Source organism: Myotis daubentonii, chromosome 21, assembly GCF_963259705.1.
Source record: "Myotis daubentonii chromosome 21, mMyoDau2.1, whole genome shotgun sequence".
NCBI classification, from domain to species: domain Eukaryota; kingdom Metazoa; phylum Chordata; class Mammalia; order Chiroptera; family Vespertilionidae; genus Myotis; species Myotis daubentonii.
The window spans coordinates 6,995,705-7,015,332 of record NC_081860.1 but is presented as its reverse complement, the minus strand read 5'-3'; the positions used below and the strand labels follow the sequence as shown (position 1 = coordinate 7,015,332).

Sequence of the window (19,628 nt, the reverse complement as noted above, 5' to 3'; positions counted from 1 at the left end):
AGTACACATTGTGGAACAATGGAGCTAATATCTACCGCATGTTTACTACATGTGCCAGGCCTGGAATTAAATGCTTTACATGCAGGATTATGTCATTTATTCCTCTCTGCAACCTGAGATTTTATGTACAGCAAATTGAGGCTCAGAGGCTTTATGTAAATTGCCTGTTAGTAGAGTTAAATAAAGGCAGGGCTGGAAGGCAAACCCAAGTGTTTCTAATAACAGAGCTCTGACTAATATTATTAGGCTCTGCTGTTTCCTGGAGAGCAGAATTGTTAATACACACCCATTAGGACCAGCTAGATCAGTGGTTCTCAACCTTCCTAATGCTGCGACCCTTAAATAGAGTTCTTCATGTTGTGGTGACCCCCAATCATAAAATTATTTTTGATGCTACCTCATGACTGTAGTTTTACTCCTTTTATGAATCGGAATGTAAATATCTGATATGCAGGATGTGTTTTCATTGTTACAAATTGAACATAATGAAAGCATAGTGATTCATCACAAAAACAATATGTAATTACATATGTGTTTTCGGATGGTCTTAGGCAACCCCTGTGAAAGGGTCGTGTCATTCGACCTCCAAAAGGGGTCTCGACCCACATGTTGAGAACCACTGGGCTAGATGTTATGGTGAATATCAAACAGGCCCAAAGCTTCAGTAGCTTATACTAAAGAAGGTCTCTTTCATGTTCATGCCACCAGGATAAAGGTGCAGGCACCATGTAGGTACCTGCTAGGTGTTAGTTGCAATGAACAGAGAGAATGCCAGTCCCTGGTTCCAAACTTTTGTATTAGGATATAAAGCAACTGGAGCCCTAGCCAGCAGGTGGACATCCCCTGAGGGGTCCCAGACCGTGACATGGCGCAGTCCGGCTGAGGGGCCACCACCCTCCCTTCTATAAACGCCCTCTCCCCCTCCAGTGCACATTGTCGTGCACTGTGCCTGTAGTAAACACATAATCCCTTTGACCTGTACAATTCACTGACATCTCCAAGAAATGCATTATATTTGTATTTGTGTGTGTGTGTGTATATATATATATATATATATATATATATATATATATATCCATGCACATACATATTTTTTAAACCAGAAGGCACATATAAAATATTCACAGAATCATTATTTATTATAGTCCAAAATCAGAAACAACCCAAACAATAGTAGAATGAATAAACTGTAGTATATTCAAGCAATATTTATAGAAATGTTGCTATACAGAACAATATAGATGATTCTCACAAATATCATGTTGAAAGAAGCCAGATAAAACAGTAATGCTGTATGATGTAATTTATATAAAGTTAAAATATTTATTAAGTTAAAAATTGATAGTGTTAAAAGTCAGGACAGTGAAAAAAAAAAAAGTGAAACTAAAAGACGGAATGGACATCACCCAGAACCACAGGAACCATGGCTGAGTGGAAGTCCTACAACTAGGAGGAAAGAGAAACGCCATCCCGCCTGCCCTGCCGCCATCTGGGCCTGCTATCTGCGATCCTAGGCGGGGGGGGGGGGGGGGGGTTGGAGGGGGCGGGGGTCCCATGTGCGACCAGACCCGAGGCTGCCGGGTGGGGCAGCAGTGATCTGCGGGCCCACCCGGGCGTCCCATGTGCGACCCAGGGAGGAGCCCCAACCCCCGGATCCGCCCTGCCCTGTGTGCGACTAGGAGCGGGGCCCAAACCCCCGGATCCGCCCTGCCCTGTGTGCGACTGGGAGCAGGTCCCCAACCCCCAGATCCGCCCTGCCGAGTGTGTGACCCAGGGCGGCGCCCCAACCCCCGGATGAGCCCTGCCCTGTGTGTGACTGGGAGCGGGGCCCCAACCCCCAGATCCGCCCTGCCGAGTGTGTGACCCAGGGCGGCGCCCCAACCCCCGGATCAGCCCTGCCCCGTGCGGGACCATGGGTGGCGCCACAACCCCCTGATCGGCCCTGCCCTGTGTGCGACCTGGGGAGGCAGGGCAGGCACCTAGGGATCGGCCTGCCATCTGCCACCTGGGGAGCGGGCTTAAGCCAGCAGGTGGTTATCTCCCAAGGGGTCCCAGACTGTGAGAGGGCATAAGTGGGGCTGAGGGACACCCCTCTATCCTCCATCCCCCACCCCGCCAGTGCACAAATTTTTGTGCACCAGGCCTCTAGTCATAGGATAAAAGATAGAGAATCAGACTTAGTCTAGGTAAGTGGTAAATGGTACTAGAAATATTAAGAACCCCAAATAAATATGATAAAAATAGTCATACTGTCTTTGTAACTGTAGTTTTGTAATATAATCAGTAAAGTTTTTTTAAAAAAATTTAAAAAGAAAAAATCTGGTAAAACAAAGTTTCATACTTGAATATTTTTAAATGGTAGCCTTACAAATATGTATAATATATACCACATTGGCAAAATCAAGCTCTTTTACCAATCAGCATTAAAAGCACTGTAATTGCTCAATATTTTAAAACACATTGCAATCAGAAAACATTTTTCTTTTACTTTACTTACTCAGTGTATTGTGGTCTGTGTGAATACCTTGTACAACAGATGTTCTGAGCAACAATTCCACATCAGAACCTATTTTTATTAGCTGTTATGAAAACCAAACACAGAATAAATCCTTCGGGTGTTTTTCAATGGTTCATATGAATGTACTGTTTTTGAAAAGTATAGGTTTACTACAAAGTTTTTATGTAATAATCTGCCTTTAACTTTTTATAACCATTCTAAGTGTGCAGAAAGCTCAGACAGGCATATACTTTTAACTTTTATCCACCCGTTTATATTTTGATCCAAAACAGGTTTAGAGTATTTTTTTGTTGTACATATATATTTTACAATGTGTTTAAAACACATAGCTTTTTTGGGGTGGTGGTAGTGAATCTTTCTTTTATAGACTTGGATGTTCTGAACACTAGAAAGAGTGTTGGATTAGGAGTCAGAATACTTGGATTCCAATTCTGGTTCTGTCATTAAGTGTATGGCCTTGGTTTAATAACCTACTCTGATTTTCAGACCTCATTATTTGCAAAATGAAGAAATGGACTAGAATAGCAATTCTCAACACTGTGGACCCCTTGAGGCACCTTAACACCCTTTCAGAGGATCCATGATGTCAAATTCATTTTCATGATACTAGAGCCTAGACCAGTGGTTGGCAAACTGCGGCTCGCAAGCCACATGCAGCTCTTTGGCCCCTTGAGTGTGGCTCTTCCACAAAATACCGACTTCTGCGCATGGGCCACGAAGTTTCTATCGCACTGTATGTGCGCAGCCCCATGTGGTATGTGGTGGAAGAGCCACACTCAAGGGGCCAAAGAGCCGCATGTGGCTCACGAGCCACAGTTTGCTGACCACTGGCCTAGACCCTTCTTCACTGTTTGAGTTGTGAGAAGTAGAGTTTTCTCTATGAAATACCATTTGTACTTGAATGAACCACTGATAGGCAGACAAACTATGATTATTCAGACTTGGGTATTTGCTAGATTTTTTTCTTGAAAATGAGTGAAGTGAGGAGGGAAGTTAACAGAGGTCAGATGATATGCTCTTATAGGTCATGGGATGAGGAGTCATGGAGGTTGTGAGCAGAGGAAGGATAGAATATGCCTTAAAAAAAAAAAAGGTTCACTCTGCCTTTAAAAGTATTGAGACCAGGCTGTAGGAATTTAGGGCAAAAGAAGAAAGACCCAGGAGGAGGCTGTTGTAACAACTCAGTGAGAAATGATGGTAACTTGAACCTGGAGATAATGATGAGGAGGGGGAGAAGTGGTTGAATTCTATGTATATTTTGAAGGTTAAGCCAATAGGATCTGCTGCCAGATTAAAGTGTGAGAGAAGGAAAGCAGTCAAGACAGCACAAAGGATATTGGTCTGAACATCAAGAGGAGGGAGCTGCCATTAATTGACATGAAAGCCTGTGGGTGACCAAAACCTCACACGCTGACAGACTTGAGAAGCTTCTTGGCAAGGCAGAGAAAGGGGGAAAAGGGCCTCCTCCTTGGAGGTGCAGAAGCTGAGTGGAGTCCTAGGTCTAAGGCTGGGAACAAGGATAAATGAGGAGCAAGGGACTAGAGGAGACCGAGAGGTGGTGTGTATGAATTCTAGAGCCAAAATATATATATATTTTTTAAATATATAACTTCCATTGGACTAATAGGAATAGAGTTCTACATTGAAACTAACCTTTAAGGAAATTTATCACTTGGTGATATATAGTTTCAAAGAATATTCACAATTTTTGGAAAAGGCTATTATATACTCCTTTACCTTTCCAACTACTTGTGTGAGACCGAATTTTCTTCATATACTTCAACCTAAAAAACATGCTGAATGAGGAAGCAGATAGAATATAGCTGACTTCTATTAAGCCAGACATGAAAGAGATTTTAAAAATGTAAAGCATGCCATTCTTCTAACTAAATTATTTTGAAAATGTAGTATTTTTCATAAATAATGTATTTTTTAACATGTAATGGGTCTATTGTTTTCAAATGATTCAATCAATATCTATTTTAAATTTTTCAGCTTTAAATTCTAATATAGTAAATACTGATAAGTATAACACATAAACAGCACTTTTTAGGGTACTCAATTTTTAAGAAGGTGAAGGGGTCTTGAGACCAAAAAGTTGGAAAACTGCTGGTATAGAGGATGCTTAAGTTTCCTTTTGGTGCCAAGTCTAACAAACCCTCTAATATATGACAATGTAATTATCCAAAAGCTACTAAATATTTAACATATGAAGAGTTGTAGAAAGTACCATATGTATTTATATATAACAAATATCTAATTTCTAGATTGCTTAATGTTAAATTAGTACTCTAAAAGTAAAATGAACTTGGGTGGTTGTAGTTCATTTTCTCAGTTTAGTTGATATGAACAATTTAAAATGTAAAAAATTTTAGAAGTTTAAATCATGATTTAAAAATTTAGAAATTGCCAAATTGTTATCAGTTTACTAAATAACAAATAGGACAAACCTCCATATATACCTTTTAACTTCAATTCATAACTTTACTCTAATGTCATCTTAACTTCTACATGAGTAAAAATTTCATAGTCCCTGTTTGCCCTATCATATGCTTAAGGGAAATCTTTCCCTTTTTTGTTTATATTACAGGAATAGAAATTCTTAAGCTATTTCATTTTGTCTCATTGGCTTATCATAGATATTTACTATTTCAAAAATACATTTTTTCAAAATATAAATGATTTTCATAAAAAAATTAACATTCAGAAATTTTATTTAAACACAGAAGAATTTCTCTAATTTATACTTTCCTTTTTATCAAACCAATTCTTGGAATCATAACTACCCCTGCAAATAGTTTTCCATTTTTCTTTTTCTTCCTATGGGTCCTTTCCCTATATTTATCCAATGTTAGAAACAGGAATATTTAGGAAGCTCAAAACTGAGATAGTGTATATACACAGCATGATTTTATACAGGAAACAATTCATTGTGAATGTTTTCAATGAATATGCATTGGGAGTACCAGGGAGCTCACGGACTAATTTCAGTAGACTGTCTTAAACAATTGACTAAAATGCAAATATTAAAGGCAAACCAAGAGTGTTCATGAACTGTGGCTGGTTAACTTCCATTGCCAAGACAGGAATTTAAAAAAAAAAATCTGTCTAGTTGAGCTAAATGAGTAGGTGTTTCCTCTATAGTTCTGAGGTACCACAGCACTCATTCTTTTCAGTTTCAGTCAGTTGCCTTAAGTGAAGATAGCACTTCTGTGGGTGTCTGAGTTGATTCAGCTGCTCTTGTTTTGACCAGGGCTACCATCCTTGTTCTTTTTACCAGGCAACTTGTTTTCTTATGGCTGTAGGCAGATGACCCAGAGGAGGTGAGCCATACCAAACAAGTGAAGGTTATCTACAGTTGCTTTAACTATCGGGTTTGTATTTCACATAACCCCTCTATTTTCATCATGTCCTCTAGTTCAGCGGTTCTCAACCTGTGGGTCGCGACCCCTTTGGCGTTGAACGACCCTTTCACAGGGGTGGCCTAAGACCATCCTGCATATCAGATATTTACATGACGATTCATAACAGTAGCAACATTACAGTTATGAAGTAGCAAGAAAAATAATGTTATGGTTGGGTCACAACAGGAGGAACTGTATTTAAAGGGCCAGAAGGTTGAGAACCACTGCTCTAGTTGCTAATACAATTTATAAGCATTTTATTGTAAAATTGAAAAATTCAATTACTGTACCTCTTCTATTTTCGTAGAAGAAGCTTCATTTTTATTATTTTTGAATTCTTCATTCATTTTTATTCTGGCTGCTACAGAAAGAAAAATACATAAAGTTATTTGCTTCCTAATTTATAATTCCTGCCCCAATAATTTACATGTTATTCATTATGAATGACTACTTCTCTAGTAGAGGAAATATATTTGCTCCATGGAAAACAAAGTATAAAAATCAGAAATTTATTAAAGAAGTCTCTTGGAGAACTGATGACAGGCGGGCAAGTTTGTAATTAAATCTAATATAAACCTTCAGCACTCTAATACTTTTGTTTCCTGCTTTTCACTTCCAATTTCATTGGTGTACTTCAAGATATTAGATTCAATAAATCCAATGTAATTCTTTGTTTCTATAAATCTAAGAATTTAACTTAAAATGTTTTTAAGATGGCAAAACTCAATACTTACAAGCACATTAACCCAGACATACATATACAAATTAAAATAAATATATAGCAGCTCTGAGCACCGTGGCTGACATGTAAAGTAAATGATAAATAAAACTTTTGTTCATGTACACCACTGAGGCTTCAGCATCATTACAGCAGCATCATTCAGTTGAACCTGACAAACTGCCTTACTGTATTGCTGTAAGCATTTAATGGAATGATCCATATAAAGTGCTTAGTGAACATACAATGTTACCTGTTCTTATAATTACTTCACTTAAAAACATTTAAAGCAACAAAATTATGCTATTTTGATGGGAGAATAGTCATAAAACCTTCCTTTTATGCTTCCGAATTTCAATATGCAAGGTGGTTCAGAGTTTGGGCATTGGAACCAGACTGCTTAGGCTGAATCCTAGCTCTACCTCTTGCTAAGTAAATGTGGGGCAAATTCTTTCACATTTTTTAGTTTCTTATCTTAACAGAAATCATACAGTAAAACCTCGATATAATGGACTAATTCAGGTGAGGCAGGGTGTCTGTTAAAGCTGACAGTCCATTTTATAATAAAACTAGAGGTCTGGTGCACGAAATTCGTGCACAGGTAGGGTCCCTAGATCTGGCTGGTGATCAGAGCCGATTGGGGCCTTCTGGCTGCCGGCCAGGGCCTTCCTTTGTTCTGTGCTGCCTCCTGGTGGTCAGTGCACGACATAGTGAGTGATCGAACTCCCGGTCTCCTGGTTGAACTCCCGAGGGGACACTATGCATATTAGCCTTTTATATTTATGTAGTAGACAGGTTTTCCAAATGTCTATGTTAAAAAATTGGCAAATGTAGATGCATTTGTGTAATTAAAATTATGTATGAAAGTTTAATTTCACAGAAAACTTTTCTACATGTATGACTGTACTTTTAAATTTATACTAAATAGGTCTAGTAAATGTGTGCATTCACCAGTCACTGTGAATAAACAAATGCACACGTCTGGGGCAGGCATGGCTTAGCTCATGTCAGAAGATGGGTGGCATGCGTTAAAACTGCTGCAGAAAGTCACGCCATGCAACACTAGAACCAATTACCCCATGGGATGTTACAAAGGGAAAACAAACAAATACTTAACTTCTAATGCTTTGGTATCTGTGATCAAATGCTAATCATTTGCTGAACATTGTTTATGAGCAATCACTCTTGGATTTAAATATGCAGACTATGGTTGTAGATATGTAACACTTATTTACGTTGGTGAAATTACTAGTATTTTTCAAACATATGGCTTATTCCCTAAAATTTGTTAAAAATAAATTTTTTAATAACAAATAAACAAAACAACAAATTGATCAATTTAATTATAAACAAATCTTGGTTTAAAGCATTTTAAAATTAATAGGGTGTTAAATTAATTTCACATGAGATACAGGCTAGAAATTTTTTTTTTAAAATATATTTTACTGATTTTTTACAGAGAGGAAGGGAGAGAGATAGTCAGAAACATCGATGAGAGAGAAACATCGATCAGCTGCCCCCTGCACATCTCCTACTGGAGATGTGCCCACAACCCAGATACATGCCCTTGACCGGAACCGAACCTGGGACCCTTCAGTCCGCAGGCCAACGCTCCATTCACTGAGCCAAACCGGTTTTGGCCAGGCTAGAAATTTTTCCATTAAATCCTAATTCTGTTAAATCAATCTCCACAAAATCAAGGGTTTACTGTAATAGCAACTATATCACAGGGTTGTTATAATAATTAAATGAGGAATTTGTGTAAAGTACAATATAAGGCATATATTTTAATATTCAAGAAATTCTTTTTGGTGAATTACAAAAACTAGAATTTCCTGGGATAGTGGAGACACTTAACCTAGGTAAAGAGGTTTAGAAATTTATGAGGATTGGAAGTGAACATGACCAACACAGAACCAGGTAAGATAGAAATCACTTAAAACAGTGAAATGCTAAATGTGGAATTGCTTGGAATAGATTCTCTTTCTTAGGTGCTGTCACTTCTAGAATGACACAAGGCATTAACAATATGGTAGTATCTAGTCCTAGAGTGTGTGAAATTGTGATAATAAAATAGGGAAAGGACTTTAATTTTCTTTAAGTGTATACTCCTCAAAAAAGTGTAATTGTAAACTAATCTTCATAACACATAACAACATCAGGGAAGAGGTAGTGAAGGCCATTCCCTAAGATGAAGCTTGACTATACAGGGTCTCTTGGATATATGAGCAGCCATCTGAAGAATAGACTTGTTCCAAAGGAAAATAAGTCAGCTTACCTTCTAATGCTCTGGGATCATTTTTAAAAACTTGTTGTCTGGTCCTGTGCAATCTTTTAAAGAGCTGTAAAGCCTATCAAGAAAATAAGAAGTCAGAGAGCAAAAGAAAAAAAAATCACATTTTACATAATTACAAGTATGTAATTACATAATTACATAAGTAGTAATTCTGTTCTGTTCGTTTCATTGACTATTTTTCAAAGTAGCTGATGAAAACCAGGGTTTCTGGAAATACCTTTACATTGATTATTTATCTTTAAATTAAAAACCTTTATTTACAAAAATAATACCCAGGTCTTTGAAACAAAACAATATAAAGATAGTTAAAAAGTTAGTAATTCCCCTGCAAAACCAGTCTGCCAAGGTAAACAACTTTACCTGTCTGGTATGTTTTATCATTTTTCTTAAGATATGGAGGCCTTCTTCTGTTCTTAAAGTGAGGCACATACTAGTATACACAAATTCGTGAACTTATTAAATCTTAAGAGAGCTCAGAAGGAAGATGTTTTGGGTAACTCAGGCAAGTTCAATTGTGATTTCTCAAAAAATAGGTAGAATGCTGACACCTGATTTTTACAAGATTATGTTAAAAAATGGAGAGAAAAGAGCCTGGCACTCTGGTAAGAGTCAGATTGTGAGGAGGATTTAGCAAAAGACTGAGGCCAGCTCGCACTTCTTTAAAAAACACAAAAACTAGTCCCGAAAGGCGGAGCGGAGCCTGGCAGAGCCCAGCTGAGCCCTAACCCCAACAGCTGTAGCCAGTCCTGACTGGGGAGCCCAGCACTAAAGAGCCCAGCCCTAAAGAGCCCAGCCAGGAACAGCCAAACCCTGTCTGGAGGGCGGAACCTCGCCCCAAAGTCCCGCCCCTAAGCAATACCTGTTCTTCCAGCAGGCCCAAGGAACCCAGCCTGTGTCAGTGATTTCCACAGGCACCTCTCCTTGAGAGTCAGCAGCCCTTTCAACCTCTGGCTCCTGGGCCAGGATGCTCCCTGATGGGTCCTTCCCTGTAAGGCACTCTGGTGGAGACCGGGGTTCCCCAAGGCCCAGATCAATATGATTGTCATGGCCCTAGCCCGGACTAGCCCAGCTAAGGCCTAAGGGCTGACACTAGTTCCAAAGTGCCCAGCCTAGACTCTAAGACCCAACCTAGTCCCGCATAGCCAGTCAGGACTGAAGGGCGGAGCCTAGCCAAAAGCCACCTCATACTTCTCAAGTCCAAAAGAATACTCAATGTTATTCCCCCAATACTGCTTTTTCTCCTGTCTTCTCAATTTCAGTAATGGAAGACACAGTCTTTCTCAAGCCAGAAATTTTAAAATCATCTCTAAATATACCTTACACTTCATGTGGGAACTTTAGGATGTCTAATTTTTGTATATCCACCATAGCCCCAACCTATTTAAGTTCAGATGCTCCCCATCCGTTTCTTTCTTTCTTTTTTAAAAATATATTTCATTGAACTTTTACAGAGAGGAAGGGAGAGGGATAGAGAGTTAGAAACATGGATGAGAGAGAAACATCGATCAGCTGCCTCCTGCACGCCCCCTACTGGGGATGTGCCCGCAACCCAGGTACATGCCCTTGACCAGAATCGAACCTGGGACCTTTCAGTCCGCAGGCTGACGCTCTATCCACTGAGCCAAACCGGTTAGGGCCCCATCCGTTTCTTAGACTACTTAAGAAGGTTTGTTACTCTGTCACCATTCCTCCTTTTCTCCAGTCCATTCACCAGACAATATCTAACATTTACTGAGTATATCATGTGTGCTAGGTACTGTTTTAAATATTTTATATATTTTTGAACTCCTCTAACTTCAAAGGCATACAGCAAAACAGAAACAGGAAACAAGGAGCAGAAAACATAGAGACAACTACACTTAACTCCCAAGTTATTGCAAACATGCAATAAAAACAAAAAGAAAAATTTAAAAAGGAGCCTTTAGGCCCTGGCCGGGTGGCTCAGTTGGTTGAAGCATCGTCCTGCACACCAGAAAGCTTCAGGTTCTATTTCCCGTTGGAGCAGATGCTTGGTTTTGGATTTGATCTCCGGTCAGGGAGAGTGTGGGAGGCAGCCCGATTGACGTCTATCTTTCACGTTGACATTTCTCTCTTTCTCTCCTCCCTCTCTAAAAAATCAGTAAACATATCCTCAGATGAGGACTTTTTAAAAAGGAATGTTCAGTAACTCCCAAAAGCTTACGGATGTCAAATTAGTAAAAGCAGAGATTAAGTTGACAAATAAAAATTGAGGAGAGAAAAGATAATTAAGGGAGTGATCTAGATGGCTCCAACAAGAGAGAACAGAGAAAACAGAAATTAAAAGGGAGAATAAATTAAGGAAATTTCACCAAGTGAGGTGCTTGAGTTACTAGATTGAAAGGGCTCCACCAAGTGCCCAACACAAAACCCATACTATGGCTCATGATGTAAGGTCAGCACAATGCTGATAAAAGGAAAAATCGGAGAGAAAAAAACAGTTCACATACACTGGCATGTGATCAGAATGGCACCTGACTTCTCAGGTCAGTGTGAGAAGACAATAGTATATTATATTCAAGTTTTGAAAAAAAAAATCCAGGAATCTCCTTACTTCAAGATCCTTAACTTAATTACACAAGCAAAACCCCATTACCATATAAAGTAACATACTTATAGGCTCCTGAGATTAGGACATGGCCATCTATATGATAGTAGCTTGGGTTAAGGTGGTGGAGTAGAGGTGAGAAATGATTACACGCATGAAATGTGCTGAAAGTACAGACAGAAGAGTTAAGGCTGATTTCAAGGCTTTTGGCTTGAGCAATTCCATGAATGGCATTACAATAGATATGGAATTCTGCAGGAGGGGCTTTTTGTTGGATTGTTTATTGTGACACAAACAATTGAAAGCAAAAATAAATTTGAAGTGCCTAATAGACACCCAAATGGAGGTGGTGAGTGGGCAGTAATATATACCATAGACCAAATTGGAATTAAGTGAAGAATAGGTTAGATGATAAATACTGGAGAGTCAGTAAGTCTCAGCCCTCAGACTTAATGAAAGGTGACCATATCATTTATTATCTCAACCAGTACATATTTTTCTTTTTACTTTTTGACAATTTCAGACTTACAGGAAATTGCAATAGAATTTGCATATACCTTTCACTCATGTTCCCCAAATGTTAATATTTTACCACAATTGCTTTAGTTTTTTAATCTATATACGGATGTGGGTTTTTAAAAAATCTCTTTCATGCAAACATGAAACCCTTATACGCCTAAATATTTTAGTGGGTTGTTTCCTATAAAAAAGGCCACTCTCTTACATCAGTGGTTCTCAAAGTATGGTTTCAGGCCCAGCAGCAACTGCATCACTGGGAAACATTTTAGAAACTTCAGTTATAGAGCCCCAGCATATATCAACTGATTTTGATAATTTTGCTGTGGATATGTGAAGAAATTAGGATGATTTTCAAAACTATTATATAATTTACAGGCATTATTTAGATTTTACCAATTGCCCTATTAATTTTGACAGCAAAAATAACCAATGGGGAACTGTTGATATGAAAGGGGGCCGCTATCAGTCATTCTGCCAAGACAGAGTGGTAAAATACAATAATTGAGGGTCGTCCGGGAGGTGTGGTTAATTCTTCTTAATAAGGACACTTGGAGACTGCTAGCTAGAGAAGAGGGCCAAGAACAGACTGCACGAGAGGCTGGAACAGGAGGCTCCCTGTGAAGGAGAAACAGCACCCAGAGAGGGTGGGGAGAGGTAATGGCCAACAGTGGCCAATGACGCCAAGAGGTCCAGTATGATAACTGCAATTACCTATAGGATTTTGTAAGCAGCGGTCCTCAATGGTTTCAACAAGAGGGAAATGAGCTCCAAAAAGATGAGAAATATATATATATCTTAAAAAGGAGCAAAAATGCGGAGGAGGATGTGGGGTTAGGGCAGGTTTAGGTACTTTAAGGTCGGGCATTTGACATCAAGTTGGTGACTGCTGGGAAAGAGTCTTTGTACATCAGGGTGGGGAGGCTTACCTTACCGCCGATGCCTGGGTCTTACCCCAGAGTCTGGTTGAGTTGACCTGGGTTGCAGCCAGGTTTTTGTTAAAAACTCTCCAAGTGATTTTAACGCGCAGTTCAGGTTGAGAATCACTGTTGGAGGGAGAAAAATAAAAATGATGCAAGGAGGGCTTACGTCCTGGAGCCAAGACCTCCCGTAGCTGAGAAATGAAAGGGCCAGGGCGCCTCACCCCGCAAACACTGCCTGGATTAGCGGATCTTCCCAGGCACAGCCTCCAGTGTTCCCCGCAAGGGTCCTTAAAGCCAGCGAGAGCCGGCTTACACTAGCAACTCCACTCTGAGAGACAGGAAAAGAATAAAGAAGCCCTGACCGGTTTGGCTCAGTTGATAGAGCCTCGGCCTTTGGACTCAAGGGTTCCAGGTTCGATTCCGGCCAAGGGCATGCACCTTGGTTGCGGGCACATCCCCAGGAGGGGGTGTGCAGGAGGCAACTGATGGATGTTTCTCTCTCATCGTTGTTTCTCTCTATCCCTCTCCCTCTCCCTTCCTCTCTGTAAGACGTCAATAAAAACATATTAAAAAATAAATAAATAAATTTAAAAAAAGAATAAAGAAAACGGTCTCCCCCGGCTCCTGAAGCCCGGGATGGAGGACCTCCCCCAGGCTGGGTCTTGGGCCGGCTCCCAGCTCCTCCCTCCGCCCTCGCTGCGCCCCTGGTAGCCTGGCGGAATCGAGGCCACGAAGGCAGATGAGATCGCCAAGGCTCAGGCCGCTCTGCCTGGTGGCGACAGGATCTTCGGGAAGATCATTCGCAAGGAAATCCCCGCCAAAATCATTTTTGAGGACGACCAGGTAGGCACCGGGCGCCGCCTCGCTCGTGGGCACGTCGGTTTCCCCGGGGGGAAGAGAAGGGTCGGTGGCGCCGCGGGAAAGAGAAGGAACCGGACCGGCCGCTCAACCAACTCATCCCAACTATGAGCAGTCACATCGCAAAGCAAGAGGATAAGGATTTTCTACCAGCAGGGTGGACAAGGCCTGCAGACCCAAGGCCCAAGTTGTCAGTCAAAACTGCAACTTCAAAAGAGCAGCGATAGGAACTTTTGAGCAATGCGGATACAAACTCACTCAAGCATCTGGCCTGGCTTATCCAACAGTTATTCTGAGTTTCTTTCCCACATTCAGCCATCCAAGAGCACCACCCAGGAAGGAATGTTTCCCAACTTCCGTGAGACACAATCAAGGAGAAAAGGGCTCAGCCTAGGGCAACTGACTCCTTCCCATCACTGGAGTGAACTGCAGGGAGAACTGCCTCTAGACCAGTGGTTCTCAACCTGTGGGTCGCGACCCCTTTGGGGGTCGAATGACCCTTTCACAGGGGTCGCCTAAGACCATCGGAAAACACATCTATAATTACATATTGTTTACAGTAGCAAAATTACAGTGATGAAGTAGCAACGAAAATGATTTTATGGTTGGGGGTCACCACAACATGAGGAACTGTATGAAAGGGTCGCGGCATTAGGAAGGTTGAGAACCACTGCTTTAGCTGGTGGAATGCCTTGCCCTGAGATCCTCAACCCTCGTGGACTCTTACCTCACTTTATGTAAGAGCCACACAGGTGTAATAAAATCTTCAATGGGAATGAAAAGAAAAGAGATGTCTCCACCACAAGAGCAGGAAATGGAGGAAAGCCAGACCCCCTCCCCGCCGCCCCCCACTCTGCTTCACTTCCAATGAATTCAGGAGATGGAGAGCAGGTGAGCCCTGGGGGAGAGAGAGCTCCAAGCATGAGAAAACCCGCTGTCAGGAAAACGCACACTCAGTCGACCCTCGCCTCTCAAAACAACCCTGCAGGTCAGGTCTGTCCCCTTTCCCTCTGTATTAGTCAGAGTTCTCCAGGGGAACAGAGCCCGTTGAGAAACTATAGATAAATAGATAAACATATGTAAGAGGACATTTATTATAGGAATTGACTAACCGTGGTATGGAGGCCGAGAAGTCCCATGATCTGCCGTCTGCAAGCTTAGAGAACCAGGAAAGCGGTTGTATAATTCAGCCCAATGTGAAGGCCTGAGAACCAGGGCTGCTAGTGTAAGTCCCAGAGTCTGAAGGCTGGAGAACCAGGAGCTCCGATGTCTGATACTCAGAGAAAGACAAGAGAAAGTGGACATCCCAGCTCCAGAAGAGAAACAGAATTTTCCCCTCCACCTTCTGTTCTATTCGGGCCCTCAAAATGCATTGGGTGATACCTGTCCACATTGGTGAGGGTAGATCCTCTGTACTCAGTCTAATACACAATTTAAATGCTAATCTCTTCTGGCAACAGCCTCCAGAATTCACCCAGAAATAATGTTTTACCAGCTATCTGGGCCTCCCTCAGCTCAGCCAAGTGAACACAAACATTAACTATCACAGCTCTCTAGGGAGAGACACCCCTAGGGGTGTAATCCCCAGCTTTGAAGTTTCTAAGTTACTGCTATGGTCAGCTAGTCGCCACTTATTTGTCTCATCCTCTCACAAGCATAGGATTCAGAGCTAACCTAATTTTAATCCTGAGGACACCTGGACCACAGGCTCCTGGCAAAAGCTTAACAACCGGCTGGGGGTTGTTAGTGTGGCGCCCTTGCTTATAGCATTCACTAATTTTCGTGGTATAAATACTCCCACTGATTTCCAGCTTCCAACTGAATGTAGATTTTTGAGGGGTGATGTGCAACACTAGAGAAGTACAAGAGACTTAAAAAAATCTCAAGAATACAGTTCATTGCAAATCGTAGTAAAATAATTAGGAAATGATGATTTTTGAGTATTGTTTAAAAAACATTTTTATCTAGAAATAATTATAAACTCACAAGAAATTGCAAAATAGCACAGGAAGTTTCTGTACCCATCACCCAGTGCCCCCAATGGTAATACCCTACCTATATATCATATATTGCCAAAACAGGAAATTGAGATTCTATTGCTTCTGCTTCTAAAAAAAATTTTTTTTAAACTTTTAATTGTGGTCAAGTACACATGACATACAATTTATTACCTTAACTATTTTTAAAAGGTTGCAGTTCAGTATTATTAACTATATTCACACTTTTGTGTAACCAAGCCCCAGAATTTTTTCCTTGCAAAACTGAAACTATACCTTGAACTGCCCATTCCTCCTACCACCAACCCATGACAACCACCAAATCTATTTTCTGAGGTTGACTAGGTACCTCATATAAGTGGAATCATACAGTATCTGTGTTTTTGTGTCTGACATATTTCACTTAGGATAATTTTCTCAAGGTTTATTTGTATTGTAGCAGGTGAACAGACCTACCCACGTCTTGGCCGAGTGAGCTGTCGTTAGCCGTCCTCCCCTCAGGTTCTGGCATGTGAGCGGCGGTGAACTGACCTCCCCTCGCTTTTGGTCTAGTGTGCTGTGGTGTACTGTCCGGTCATGGTCTCACTCAGTTCATTGTCTTCTCTTTACTCTGTGGCCAATTTAACCCTCTTTTCCTCTTGGTCTTGGTGTGTGAAGCGTGGCCACCGACACTCCATGTTTGAATGTTAAATCGGTACCACCCGCGTAATTTTTACGCGTGGTTTTTTATTTTCTCCTGTGCAGCAGCAGCATCTTTTTAAAAACCCTAAAAGCCTCCTCACCATCCCTTTTCTGCGCTGGCTATGGTCAGGTGAGGAGGCTCGGGTCTCCTGACAAGATGGCCTAGCTTTGCCTTTGTTGGTGGTTCTCTCTGTGCCTCCACTGCAGCTTCTGGGGCTGCTACTGTTCAGGGTGACAGGAAACACGTTACTGTCACCTTGGAGTTCTGGCTTCAGTTTCTGTTTCCTTAATTCCCCCCTGGTGTCTGGCTGGGAAGTACTCTTCAATTGTTCTCTGCCAGCCTGGCTGATGTTCTGCAGGAGTGCACTGCCAGCCTGGCTGATGTTCTGCAGGTGCGCACTGCCAGCCTGGCTGATGTTCTGCAAGTGCGCACTGCCAGCCTGGCTGATGTTCTGCAGGTGCGCACTGCCAGCCTGGCTGATGTTCTGCAGGTGCGCACTGCCAGCCTGGCTGATGTTCTGCAGGTGCGCACTGCCAGCCTGGCTGATGTTCTGCCGGTGCGCACTGCCAGCCTGGCTGATGTTCTGCAGGTGCGCACTGCCAGCCTGGCTGATGTTCTGCAGGTGCGCACTGCCAGGCTGGCTGATGTTCTGCCGGTGCGCACTGCCAGCCTGGCTGATGTTCTGCAGGTGCGCACTGCCAGCCTGGCTGATGTTCTGCAGGTGCGCACTGCCAGGCTGGCTGATGTTCTGCAGGTGCGCACTGCCAGCCTGGCTGATGTTCTGCAGGTGCGCACTGCCAGCCTGGCTGATGTTCTGCAGGTGCGCACTGCCAGCCTGGCTGATGTTCTGCAAGTGGGCACTGCATGACCGGATGACCCTCTTCACCTCCACTCTAATTGGAGGGGTGGCAATACCCCAGTCCAGGCCCCCCGGTGGTGTGGTGGTGGGCACACTGAACTCTGGGCTCGTTGGTGTATTCCGAGGGTCGCTGCCTTCCGTCTCTGATCTCCAAGTCCCCTCCGATGTATAAACTGTTATGTTGGAGTCACAGGAGGACCTGGGGCTTACTTTTACTGTTTGGATGCCGGTGTTAAGTTGCATGTTTAATATCCTGTACGTGCCCATCACACTATTAAACTTCTTCTCCGTGAGGGATGACTCTATCTCTTCCTGCTCATACCCCAGTGTCCGCATGATTTCAGTGACCTGGGGGTCGATGTCAGTGCAGGCTGGTTCAATGTATGGGGTCATTTGGTCAGCCTCCCCGATATTCACCCAGGCATCTTGTAGAAGAAATCCCACGTTGGGTCTTCGGCCGGGGTCGATGTCGATCATCGTCTTTAAGAGTGTGTGGCACGGTACAGATAAAAAAGCCGGAAGAGAAAAGTGCCCACTCAAGATGTGCTCCTCCAGTTCTTCTAAGGTTTTTCCCCCAAACGGACGTACTCCGGTCAGCATCTTGTATAGCACGACCCCCATGCTCCAGACGTCCACCTTCGGGCCCTCGTATGGTTCAAGCCCGAACAGTTCTGGGGCCTTGTAGTTGGGAGTGCCACAGAAGATGCTGAGTTTTTCCTCCTTGCAGAACACAGCACTCAGTCCGAAGTCAGCCAGTTTGATATTCAACCCCATGTCCAGCAGGATGTTTTCGGGTTTTATGTCATGGTGGACGATATGTTTTTGGTGACAGTAGTGGACAGCCGACAGCAGCTGCCGGAATGGGGCTTGTGCTTCCGTCTCCAAGATAGGACCCCACTTCTTTAGATAATTGTATAAGGTACCTCCCCGGGCATATTCCATAAACATGTATACCTGGTGGTTGGTGTTGACCACCTCAAATAGTTTTATGATGTTCGGGTGGTTTAGTTCTTTCAGACAATCAATTTCTTCGGCCACGTCTGCGGGATCTTCACAGTTGACTATTTTCACCGCCACCTTCATGCTGGTTATGAGGTGCCGGGCCAGTCTCACCTGGCCAAAGGAGCCCCTCCCGATTTTACTGAGGAGGGCATAATTGCCAAACTGGCAGTCCACTTTGGCCGAGATGTCTTCCAAAAAATCACACATGGTGATTTAAAAATTTCCACTGAAGGGGATCAGTGGTAGGAGGGGAGCAGGAGGAGGAGGGCGAGGAAGAGGAAGAGGAGGAGGAGGGGGAAGAGGAGAATGAGGAGAAGGAAGAGGTCAAAAGCAACAACCAATCAATCCGCCAATCCACTACTAACAACAAATCCAAACAACCACGTCTACCCACAGCTTCCTGGGCTCAGCCAGCACCTTATATAGGGTTGGTTGGCAATCGGATCACAATGGCGCCTTATGAGGTCAGAGCAAGAAATGGACCAATCAGGGCTGGGGATGGACCACAGTGGTTTTCTCTCTTTGTGGTCCCATGACCCTTAAACTTTGGTAAAAAAGTAAAAGCACCACGAAAGAGTTGTTTGTTTTTTTTAATGTGGGATATTAAAGATTGATATTAACTTTATTAGAAATGAAAGTCTCTTATGGTTTCTAGTGGGCAGAGTACTTCTTTGTATTAATTGAGTGTGCAAATAAACAAGTGTTGGGGTTACAAACAAACCCCATGTTTAGTATTTCAGGCAGAAGGAATAAATGTAAAGGAAGGGATAACTACAACAGCCTTCTCACCAGTTTTCTATCCTTTAGTTATTTCTTTCACTCCCCCTTTTTACTCTCATAGTGGTGAATTTTGTGGATTTGATAGCAGAATCTTGGAACAGGGATACAGTGAACAGAAGTAATACAGTGAAGCCCATTAAGGAAATTATTAATATCTATAGAAGAGGATCTAACCTGTGAGATGAAGCCCCTATCCATTGAATATGTTCCCAACTCTAGTAGAAAAGAATTTCCAGTAGTTAGAACCCTGCTGTTTACCACTGAGATGTTTTCTTGCACAATCTGAATTACACTTGAGTTTAATGCAGAATTCATAGTTTAAAAAAATGTCCCAGTGCCTTCATAATCATAATAGCTTTTACCATATAGTCCCATAAAAATATGATCAAAGGAAAAACCCAGAAATATAAAAGAAGATTTATCTTTAATTTTTCACCCTATTGCTATTTACTATAATAAAAGTAACATATTCTCTTTGTGTCAAACAAAAGAGCATGGAGTGAATGGTT

General features: G+C 42.1%; 1 pseudogene; it reads right to left on the bottom strand.

The window, feature by feature from the left end:
* LOC132223040 (zinc finger protein ZFP2-like) overlaps positions 1 to 18,546 on the bottom strand; it is a 46,026-nt pseudogene extending 27,480 nt beyond the window's left edge.
* Positions 18,547 to 19,628: the final 1,082 nt, after the last annotated feature.